The following is an 11,594-nucleotide window of genomic DNA, read 5'->3' on the forward strand; positions in this document are numbered from 1 at the left end:
TTTAAAAACGGGTATTGCAGAAAATATTTTGACCGAATTGGTTGTTTCTTTTTATATCATAAAACCTTAACTGCTGGATTTGTAGGTCCGCTACAGTCAGGGTGAGAATTGCAGAAGCTGCCTGTCTGTCCTGGGAATCCTTGTATACCTGCGAGTGTAAAACATGTGCCTTTGAAAAAACGATTAGCAGATTACAGAAAGGTAACACGCAGCGCGCCCGCAGGGAAAACTGGAGTTTGCGGTTTTGTTTAAATGTGGAGGAAGATAATAAAATGTTTCGGGAAAGTTTTGCTTTTTCAGTAATATATAGACAGAAGTCCCGGATCGTGCTTGGTGTTGCTGTTTCGTGTAGCAAGGCGCAGAGTTGGGGGTTGTGTTGTTATTTGGCAGCTGTAGAAAACAACACAATAATCAACTCCGGCCGGCGAGACAAGTGTGCGCTCCCTCACCAGCAAAGATCATCTTCATGCAAAAATACCACCGGGCCCTTCAAAACAAGCCCGTTAGTTAATACGTGCCGTGCATCTAAAACACCAGCGTCTAATCATCACTATTATTATCATTATTATCAGTATTATTACTGAACAAAGCGAAGCCAGCGTGCACACGCACGGAGCTGCCCAGCAGCCCGCATTGAAACGCTGCGCACTCGCCTAAACAAGAAGCAGACATCTTTAAGCTGGGCACGACATTTTCCTTCCAAACAGCACCGACAGCAAAGCCAGAAGAGCAAACAGCAGCTCTTATTCAGACTCACGTCGCTGGATTTCGACGCCGCTTCTTTTCTTGTTTAAACGTGTTCTTATTCTTTATTAACAACAACAAAAACAACCTCACAAACACGTGAAAGCAGCTCCCTTTCTCAGCCTCTACAGACACAGCTGCAGCTGTTAGCCGAGCTGTACAATAACACAAACACAGACCCCGACAGTGCGGCCCGCGAACCCCCTGCAGGGAATTGTAGTTTTTTGAAGGCGAGTTTTCGTGGACTGTTTACAAGCAACGGACTACAAACTCCGTCGGCCCTGTCGCCGGCGGGGAACGAGCGTGCGCACTGGGCGGCGAGGCGGATTCTGGGAATTGTAGTTCCAAAGACTGTCCGGCTCTCCAAAGCCCCCCTCGTTGCGCACTACAGATTCCAGAAAGCATTTTGACCAAAGCATCATCGTGATGGAAAAACGCTGCCTGTCGGAAACGCTCCAAAAAAACAAAACAAAAATAAAACAAATTAAAATCAATAAATACATAAAAATGAAAAAGGTGCCGTTTTAGTTTACGAACCCGTCGATGACCGGCAGCCGCGTTAGTTTGTTTGCGCTGTTTTTGCTGTTCCCGCGGCGCCAGTTTGCTTTGCTACCCTGTACCTAAAAATACCTCGCTGGTGTCTGTTTACTGCATGCCGCCGCCGTCTTTACGGCAGGCCTGGCTGACAGTACAGTTGGTTTACATTGCCGTGGAAGATTCAGAGCCCACGCTTTACAGATAATCATGGGGGGGGGGGGGGGGGTCTCCTGATTACACAGCTCTATATTGAGAGGAGCCGCTATCAGTAAAGAGGAGAGTGAAGGAATGGAGGGAAAGAAAGGAGGACAGAAGAGAGAGATAGAAGAGGGACTGGGGAAAGAGGAGAGAGGGTGTTTTTAGTATGCACGGCCAAGCCAGGCCATCTGCTTAGCACAGCGATCCGCGTCGTATAAGAGCCTGCGCCTCTCCGGCTGCATAAAGAATGCACCCGATTTGATGCAATTCTGTGACATGAATGACAGCTTTACGCGGGACGAGCGACAGGGGAGTGATTAGAGTTTCATCTGCCATCCGAGCAAGCCCCTGTGAAATATACCCACATTACCACTTATTACACAGAACAGCACCAGAAAACACAGGGCTCATTACAAGAGAGTCAGAAACACGGGGGGGGGGGGGGGGGGGGGGACCGGCCAGGAAATGAGGCTCCTGCTGCACTGCAGTGTCACCCAGTCCAGGGTTTACTGCTCCCGGCTCCATCAGCCCCGGGGTGTCGAGGACACAAGAAAGAAAGGGGGGGGGGGGGGTCTCATTCAACTCTTATTTCAATTTGTTAAGAAAAAAGATAATTTCAATGCCACCCCTCCCCTGATTATCACTTAATTCCTGTGTAACAGCTAATAGGGTCCCTCGTCCCATACTCCTTTATCTGGAGTAATGGGGTTCTGCTGCCCCCCTCACCCCCAGCATAAAAGTAACTTTTTAATGAAACAAAACTTGAGAGATTGTTACCCAGAGGGTGAAGGGTTATCCTGACATCTGTAAAATACCCCCCCCCCCCCCCCCCCCCCCCCCATATTAAAAATCACGGCTGTGTTGTTCCTTTAATCAGAGCTGCTACATTTACAAGCAGCCTGAGTGTTTTACCAGAAAGCCCAGTAAGATCTCCCCGCACGACTGGCAGCTCTGAAATATAGCACCCGGCTTATCGGTCTGAAGCAGGAGGATGTTGCTCTCCCTCCTGGAATGCTGGTGGACTTTTTAAAATGACATCAGGAAAGTTATTTGAACCCCTTTCTTAAACTATGTCATCTATTTCAACTTTATACCAGACACCGAAAAACGAGAAGCCTTCCTTCGTGGGCCTCTTTCATATATCCACCTGAGTTATTAATTTTTATTAATTATTATTATTATTATTTTTTTTTTTTTTGGAAATTTTAAAGCTTGTGTGAAGTCTACAGAAGTTGCCCACCCAAAACTCTGAAAACCAACAAACAAACAAACAAACAAGCATTACAAAATAAACACATAGATAGGAATCGTTACAAGCAGTTCTGCACGCAGGGACTGGAGGGGGTGGAATGATGTTAAGGACGAGAATCAAATTGCAATTTCCTATCTTTGCCATAGACGTACACAGGCAGATAACTCAAAGAGTCTCTGTGCAGAGCCCGTGTCTTGTATAGAGAGAAGGCAGTGCAGAGATGCGCTTCCAGAAAGACACTTCGGCCAGCAATACACAACTGTGCACTAGATGGCGCTGCTTCTCGTTTCTAGAGAGACACTTTGGCAGGTCTAGCCCGTATTACACGCGTCTATGCCAGAACTGAAGCTTGAGCTCAGATGCAAAGCGTCAGAGATTTATCAAATAATAAATGAACTCGGCATTTTAGCAAACTGCCGTAAGAAAGAACTGCCACCGACGTTCCCAACAAATGTAACGCTTCTCTCCACGCCTCAGCATGTTTCATAGGCAATGCAACTTGAATCAAATGCATTGTTGAAATTATCACTATAATAAGACCTCATCATTATAAGCAGACACTTTTAATCGAGAGACTAGGGGGCTGAACCATACATCACAAGAGCTGCTGCTGCAGAGTCACTTCCAATAGGACCTCGTTTGTACCACTTTGTGTCCCGGTAAGTTGTGGCTTGAATAAACCGCCCGCACTAATTAGCCCTCAAAGCGGCCAGGCTGTGCAAGCTAGCGAGCATTGACTGATCTGTGCCTGTTTTGGTTCAAGGCGAGTTTAACCAGCTGTAACCTCCAGAACTGGGAGGAAGCGCAGTTGCAAATAGCACTGGTGTTTAAGAGAGAAGCGGCGCTCTCATTTTCCATTACACACAGACTGGGAATGCAAAGGAAAAGGGACTGCTATTGTAATCAAGGCTGACGTCGTTCAGCTTTGTGCTCTCCACCCGTTACTGCAAAAAAAAAAAAAAAAAAAAAAAAAATCAGATTAAAAGGCTGAGCGGACGGTGAATTTATGCCTGAGAAGATATTTCAGTTTAAATCAATTAGTGATGAGATTCTCCCTGGTCTGATTCCACTCGTAAATTGAAAACCGCTCGCATTCCCTTCAGGCTGCGTTGGAATTCCTTCCAGGGAAAATGGGAAAGCGGGAATAGGAACAATACAGAGAAAAATGATGGTGTTAATAATAATAATAATAATAATAATAATATATAATAATAATAATAATAATAATTCCAAATCTGTTTAAGCGCTGGGCTGCAGTGTGGAAGGCAGTGGGTTTGAGGAGCTCAGTGGTTAGATAAAGAAAGCGCTGGGCTGCAGTGTGGAAGGCAGTGGGTTTGAGGAGCTCAGTGGTTAGATAAAGAAAGCGCTGGGCTGCAGTGTGGAAGGCAGTGGGTTTGAGGAGCTCAGTGGTTAGATAAAGAAAGCGCTGGGCTGCAGTGTGGAAGGCAGTGGGTTTGAGGAGCTCAGTGGTTAGATAAAGAAAGCGCTGGGCTGCAGTGTGGAAGGCAGTGGGTTTGAGGAGCTCAGTGGTTAGATAAAGAAAGCGCTGGGCTGCAGTGTGGAAGGCAGTGGGTTTGAGGAGCTCAGTGGTTAGATAAAGAAAGCACTAGACTGCAGTGTGGAAGGCAGTGGGTTTGAGGAGCTCAGTGGTGTCTATCTCTCTCTCTCTCTCTCTCTCACACACACACTGCAGTTCTCCTCTTAACCCTTATCTATGAAATAAGCATTTTTACAGAGTTTGGGCCGTAAACGCAGGAGCAGATAAATCGTAAATCAGGCCATAAAAGCGTCTAGCCGTCAGACGTGTCATCGGCCATGAATCCTGCCAGACAGCTGATGAAGGAGAAATAGGTGATAAAAAACAGCATTTTAGGGAAATTATGTTCACCGCTCCATTTGAGAAGAGCTGCAGTCACAGCTCTCCTGAATCTTAATCACTCTGCGCAGGGAGAGAGAGGGAGAGAGAGAGGGGGAGAAGGGAATGAGAGAAGCAGAAGGAGACAGAGTGTGTGTGTGTGTGTGTGTGTGTGTGTGGAGGGGGGGTTGCTGGTATGGTTACACAGTCAGTATAAATCACTCATTCTGTCAATTGTCATTCTATCAGAGCTTTCAGAGGATCGGAACTTCTTTTCTTTTTTAATTGATTCCCCTGCAGCCCATCTCTCAGGGTCTTTATTAACATCACTCACACACACACACACACACACACACACACACACACACACACACACACACACACACACACACACACACACACACACACACACACACACACACACACACACACACACATACAGAACAGAGGTGATTAAATCACTCCCCTCATTATCTCCCTGCTTTGTCAAGCCCCTGACAGGAACACACTGTCTGCAGTGTGAGCGCCGGGCAGTAAAACCATGCAAAGAATATGAAGCACACAGCGATAGGGCTGTCAGGGTTCAAATTAGGATAGCTGTTACCAAAATAAAACCAGACCAGAAAAACAGACAGGACCATGGTGAATTCAACACTATAATATATCACACTGGGGGTGTCTTCAGCGCTCTAGTGCTAGACCAGGAAACAGCCTCAGTTCACTGACCAGTTGATTTAGAGTCTCCAAACCTTTATAATATAAAAACACAGATAGGAAACGTAAGGTGGTGCAATTCTACACGCATCATGCAAACCTCTCACAGCGTCAGAGCAGCACTGGCTCAGTTACTGCTGTGTTGAGAGTTTAATAACCATGTCTCGTGTCTCCAAAACATGGTGCACATGTGAGATCTTCAGCCCGTTGGGGTGTCGATGAAGGCACCCTGCCGCTGTGCTGTCGCCTCTCTGCAGCGGCGCTGTGTGCGCGTCTGTCTGTGCAACCCGACTCCGCCGCCTCCCGGATTTGACAGGGGCGTGTGCTGCCACCTGCAGGACCAGAGCGGTACGACACCAGAGAAGCCTGCCGTTGATTTAACGAGAGCAGCGCTTCCCAGCTCCGGTCCTTACACGATACTTGTACGATGTATTAGCTAACTCGAAATCCTCAACTGTTTAAGAGCTGAAAACAAGTGAACAGGTCTAATTAAGCAAATGATCTGTTCAATTAAGGGTCTAGTTAAGTAATTGAGCGCGCCGTTGGAATGCAAATCAGAAGACTCAGGGGTCCCTCAGGACCAGGCTGGCAAACCCTGTGTTAACAATTCATTTACATTCAAGCACACTGTCTACCACAAGGGGGGGGCCTCGCAGCACGGAAAACAAGCATTCGAGACGGGCAGAGACGGGGCGCTGGGTCCCGAACCAAAACGCATTGCCTAAAACTCTCCGTGCAAATTCTATTTTATTATATTTCCACTGGTCCGCAGCCAAACTGGCAGATTAAGGGCGTGATGACGTCAGAGTACCGTCTTTCAGTCGATAGATAGATAAATAATCGCTTCACTACCTTTTTCAGTGTCATGCATTTTACTGATGGAATATAATTATCAAACAGGCGTTTCTATAGCTGCCTTACAGGTAGGTAGATAGATAGATTCTACACGGTATATTCTGCATGAAGATGGGGGAGGGTACGGTCGTGCGCTAGTTTTCACAGGGAGCTGTAGAGACTGAGGGCTCTTTGAACACGCTGCAATATTCCATAGTAAAGCAAGGGGGCGCCACTGTACCCCGTAAGAAACCGCAGTTGCATTGGGAGATTTTGTTTAGTTGCACGGCTGACATTAGCAGACTTGTGGTCCTTCCCTATCTATTTAACAGGGGTTAGTTTCAAGATGAAAGCAACTAATAACAACCAGTAACTGCCTAAACATTCTGTTATTACCAGCACAATAATAATAATAATAATAATAATAATAATAATAATAATAATAATAATAAGCATAATAATAATAATAAGCATGGTCCCAAATAATCAATAATAATAATAATCATCCCTAGTCTAAAAAATAAACTGAACACTGCACTCTCAGCACTGCTCCAGCGCTGTCATTACCAGCACCTTAAAAATAATGAGCACTGGTCCCAAACTCTCTATGTCTCAGCTTGTGCCCTTGTGTGTGTATATATTTGTGTGTGTCCACACAACACTGTGAGATAATGTGTGTGTGTGGGTGGTGGATAATACCAAACACACACACACACACACTGCAGTAAAACATGTGAACATGAAAAGCCATAAAAGCTTTTACACTGTAGTAAAAAATAAACTGAACACCTGCCTTTCACCGCAATACACTGTGGATAAAACCACACACACCACACACTGCAGAAATAAAACATGCAACTCCACACAACACTGTGGATAATACCACACACACACACACACACACTGCAGAAATAAAACATGCAACTCCACACAACACTGTGGATAATACACACTGCAGAAATAAAACATGCAACTCCACACAACACTGTGGATAATACCACACACACACACACACTGCAGAAATAAAACATGCAACTCCACACAACACTGGGGATAATCCACACACACACACACACTGCAGAAATAAAACATGCAACTCCACACAACACTGTGGATAATACCACACACACACACACTGCAGAAATAAAACTGCAGAAATACCACACACACACACACACACACACACACACACACACTGCAGAAAAAAAAACTTTTACACTGTAGTAAAACTCCACACAACACTGTGGATAATACCGCACACACACACACACACACTGCAGAAATAAAACATGCAACTCCACACAACACTGTGGATACCACACACCACACACACACACACACACACTGCAGAAATAAAACATGCAACTCCACACAACACTGTGGATAATACCACACACACACACACACTGCAGAAATAAAACATGCAACTCCACACAACACTGTGGATAATACCACACACACACACACACTGCAGAAATAAAACATGCAACTCCACACAACACTGTGGATAATACCACACACACACACACACTACCACACACACACACACACTGCAGAAATAAAACATGCAACTCCACACAACACTGGGGATAATACCACACACACACACACACTGCAGAAATAAAACATGCAACTCCACACAACACTGGATAATACACACACACACACACACACACACTGCAGAAATAAAACATGCAACTCCACACAACACTGTGGATAATACCACACACACACACACACTGCAGAAATAAAACATGCAACTCCACACAACACTGTGGATAATACACACACACACACACACTGCAGAAATAAAACATGCAACTCCACACAACACTGTGGATAATACCACACACACACACACTGCAGAAATAAAACATGCAACTCCACACAACACTGTGGATAATACCACACACACACACACACTGCAGAAATAAAACATGCAACTCCACACAACACTGGGGATAATACCACACACACACTCCACACAACACTGTGGATAATACCACACACACACACACACTGCAGAAATAAAACATGCAACTCCACACAACACTGTGGATAATACCACACACACACACACTGCAGAAATAAAACATGCAACACACTGTGGATAATACCACACACACACACACACTGCAGAAATAAAACATGCAACTCCACACAACACTGTGGATAATACCACACACACACACACTGCAGAAATAAAACATGCAACTCCACACAACACTGTGGATAATACCACACACACACACACTGCAGAAATAAAACATGCAACTCCACACAACACTGTGGATAATACCACACACACACACACTGCAACTCCACACAACACTGTGCAACCACACCACACAACCCCCACACCACCCCCCCCCCCCCCCCCCCCCCCCCCCCCCCCCCCCAAACACACACACACACACACACACAACACAAAACTCCTAGACGCTGTGGTTTCCAGTCTCCTCCTCTGGGATCCCATTATAATTGCAGTGTAATATCCCGAATCAACTCCAGTTTAATCCACTGTTACCAGTGCCCCTAGGTACAGAGTCACCGCATTGTCACTGTCTGTCTGTCTTGCTTCCCTATACTTGTGCTACCATTGTCTCTTATTACTATACAGAACCATTGCAGTGCCCCTGTCTGCGTCTCTGCATTGATCTTCAATGACAATGCAGACTCACAGTGAAACTACAAGAGCAACACATTGAGGTGCATGGGCAGCACAAGCACAGGACAGCTTCACTGGGGCCAGGCTGCCATTGGTAGAATGGGACCCCAGTGGGAACATTCTGTGACATTCAGTGGTACCACTGCAGTAACAGATAGGCTGTGTGTGATCATATCAGGACGGCTGTGTCTGTCTGTCTGTCTGTCATGTATTCCCAATCCATTGTGCAGTTTGCTGGTGATGCTGTGCTCTGCTCAGTCTGGAGTGGGATCTCAATGGGATTTTCCACTCCAGTGTGCTTTGTCACATAAGCAGTTAGATCCGGGTGATTGCCTTGCAGTAACGTTGCGTGTGTTCTGAGGCACATCTCATTAGTACTGGATCAATATCTCCTTTTACAGCAAGTGTCAGGGAGCAATCAATAATCCACCAAATTAGCAGCCACCCCCCACCACAGGAAGAGAAGAGCATTTACGAGTGAGAGGAGTCCATTCAGCCAGTCTGAGCTCATCCCACTTCGAGCAGCTGATTGATGTCAGAACTGTGTCAAGTCGGGTCTTAAAGGATCCCAGTGATTGTGCCTCAACAACGTGGCCAGGCAGCCCATTCCACCCCCTCACCACTCTCTCTCTGTGTGAAGAAGCGTCTCCTTCCAACTGTGTGTCCTCAGGTCCTGGTTTCTGTGCTACGCAGCGATGGAAATAAGACTCCCGTTGCTCAGCAGTTTCACCCATTCCAGGTTTTACTACCAGCTTGATTAGACCCAGTGGTGTCTAGGTAACAAAAGGTGAAACTCATAGTAAAACCAGGAATGGATCAAATTGCTATGCAATGCAATGCAAATATTACACTGCGGTCATTCCTTTAAAAAGTGGAGATAAAGAACTCCCATAGTAAATTTCATTTTTGGCTCAATTCCCCATCCTTTGAATGGTGTAGCTGGTTGCTTCATCTTTATATGGCCTCCCTCAGTGTGTGCGGCTATAAATCACTCTCCTGCTCCTTTAACGAGTCACCTTCGAGGCAGCGCACCTCGGGGTAAACTCCAGGTAGGGAATGCTCCAGACTTGCTGTCCCCCCCCCCCCCCACACACACACACACAGGGGAGAGCGATAGCAGCTGTCGGGCCAGCCCTGGAGGTGTGAAAGCAGACAGAAAGGAGAGGGGAGGGGGAGGAAGGTAAAGTTAATCCACTTCAACCCTTCTCACCTTAACAATTCTCTAAAGGGACTACCTTGCAATACGTAATCTCACACACACACACACACACACACACACACACACACACACACAAGCAGTGTAGAAGCTGACAGCGGCTTGACTAAACAGAGACCTCGATTGAAGGAATTTGTCGCCACTGTGAGAAGCTCGTTTTAACAGAATGCTGCTGATTGCAATTTTGATTACTAGTGTGCTGGAATCGGGTGAAAGGGAAAGGGAATTGGGAATTGATTTTAAAACAGGGAATTGGAATCTCGAGGGATCCACTCTGCCGCTTCTTACAATCCGCTCAGCCAAAGCACGCTCGGCTGGATTGAGGTGCGGGGGGGGGGGGGGGGGGGGGGGCGGTTCCTGTACAAGGAGTCTCGTTCAATTCTGGCACAGCCGAAGGGGTGCGTTAATGTTTAAACAGCCCTCGCATCGGTCAGTGGACTTCATCTGCAACGATGCGTAAATAATCGAGACAGGTACGACCTGTCCTCCAATATAATCATGGGACCCAGAGTGCACCAGGAGAACACGCCCCACACCAGGATATACCAGGAAAACACGCCCCACACCAACGTATACCAAGAGAACACGTCCCGCACCAGGGTATACCAGGAGAACACGCCCCGCACCAAGAGAACACGTCCACACCAGGGCCATGCCAAACCCAATGAGATCCTAATAAAGTGGCCGGGCAGGGTATATTGCCATCGGGCAATACGCAACGCATTCTTTGCCAAGTAAATAAGGCAAAACATTGAGCTTATGAGTGATGCAATGAGAATTCCTTTCAACTCGCGTGCATGGCACAGCAACAAAGATATTTCGGGTTGGAAGGAAAGCTAATCCCTTTCCACCCCCACCCCCCTCTACAGCACTAGCACGTTGGCACAGTAGCTGCGATTTAACGAGGGAAAGACGCAGAGGAGAAGAGAGGCAGAGTTTTTAAAAAGTCACATTTGGTATTTCAGAACAACGACGGCTCCCTGGAAACTCGTGCCGTGTGAAATATAGATCGTTTATGTCATGGTTTAAAAAATAAATATGAATACAGCGTCGTGCTCGCCTGCGAAAACGAAGAAGCTTAATAAAGACAAGAGCCGTAAACTGATCCCGTTTACGAGGCTAACAAAATATAAATACAAAATAAAAATAAACACGCAGGTCAGAGACAAGCGCGTCCTCGCAGTTGGGAACTCGCGTTCTCTATTGCAGCCGAAGAGCGAGCAGAGGGAAGGGCTGCGTATTCGCGCAGAGAGCCGCGCTGCAGGGGAGCCACACTGCAGCCTTGTGCAGCTCAGACTCACTGTAAACGAGCGACAAGCGGGGCTTTTAAAACCCAGACTCGCTTCATACCAGCACACTGTCACTGCTAGAGCCGATCCTTTAAAAAAGGATTGTCAATCCATTTCAACACCCCAATACAAGAATACACTACGTGTGTGAGATTATACAGAAATAATTTGAAAACGCTTTATCCAAAATGCGCATCATTGATAAAAAGCAAATCAGTTGTAATCGGGATGTTTCGGATGCAAGCCAGGGTGGGGGAAAGCCCTAGCTGTAAACGAGCCGTGTTGAA

Source organism: Polyodon spathula, chromosome 53, assembly GCF_017654505.1.
Source record: "Polyodon spathula isolate WHYD16114869_AA chromosome 53, ASM1765450v1, whole genome shotgun sequence".
In the NCBI taxonomy this organism is placed as follows: domain Eukaryota; kingdom Metazoa; phylum Chordata; class Actinopteri; order Acipenseriformes; family Polyodontidae; genus Polyodon; species Polyodon spathula.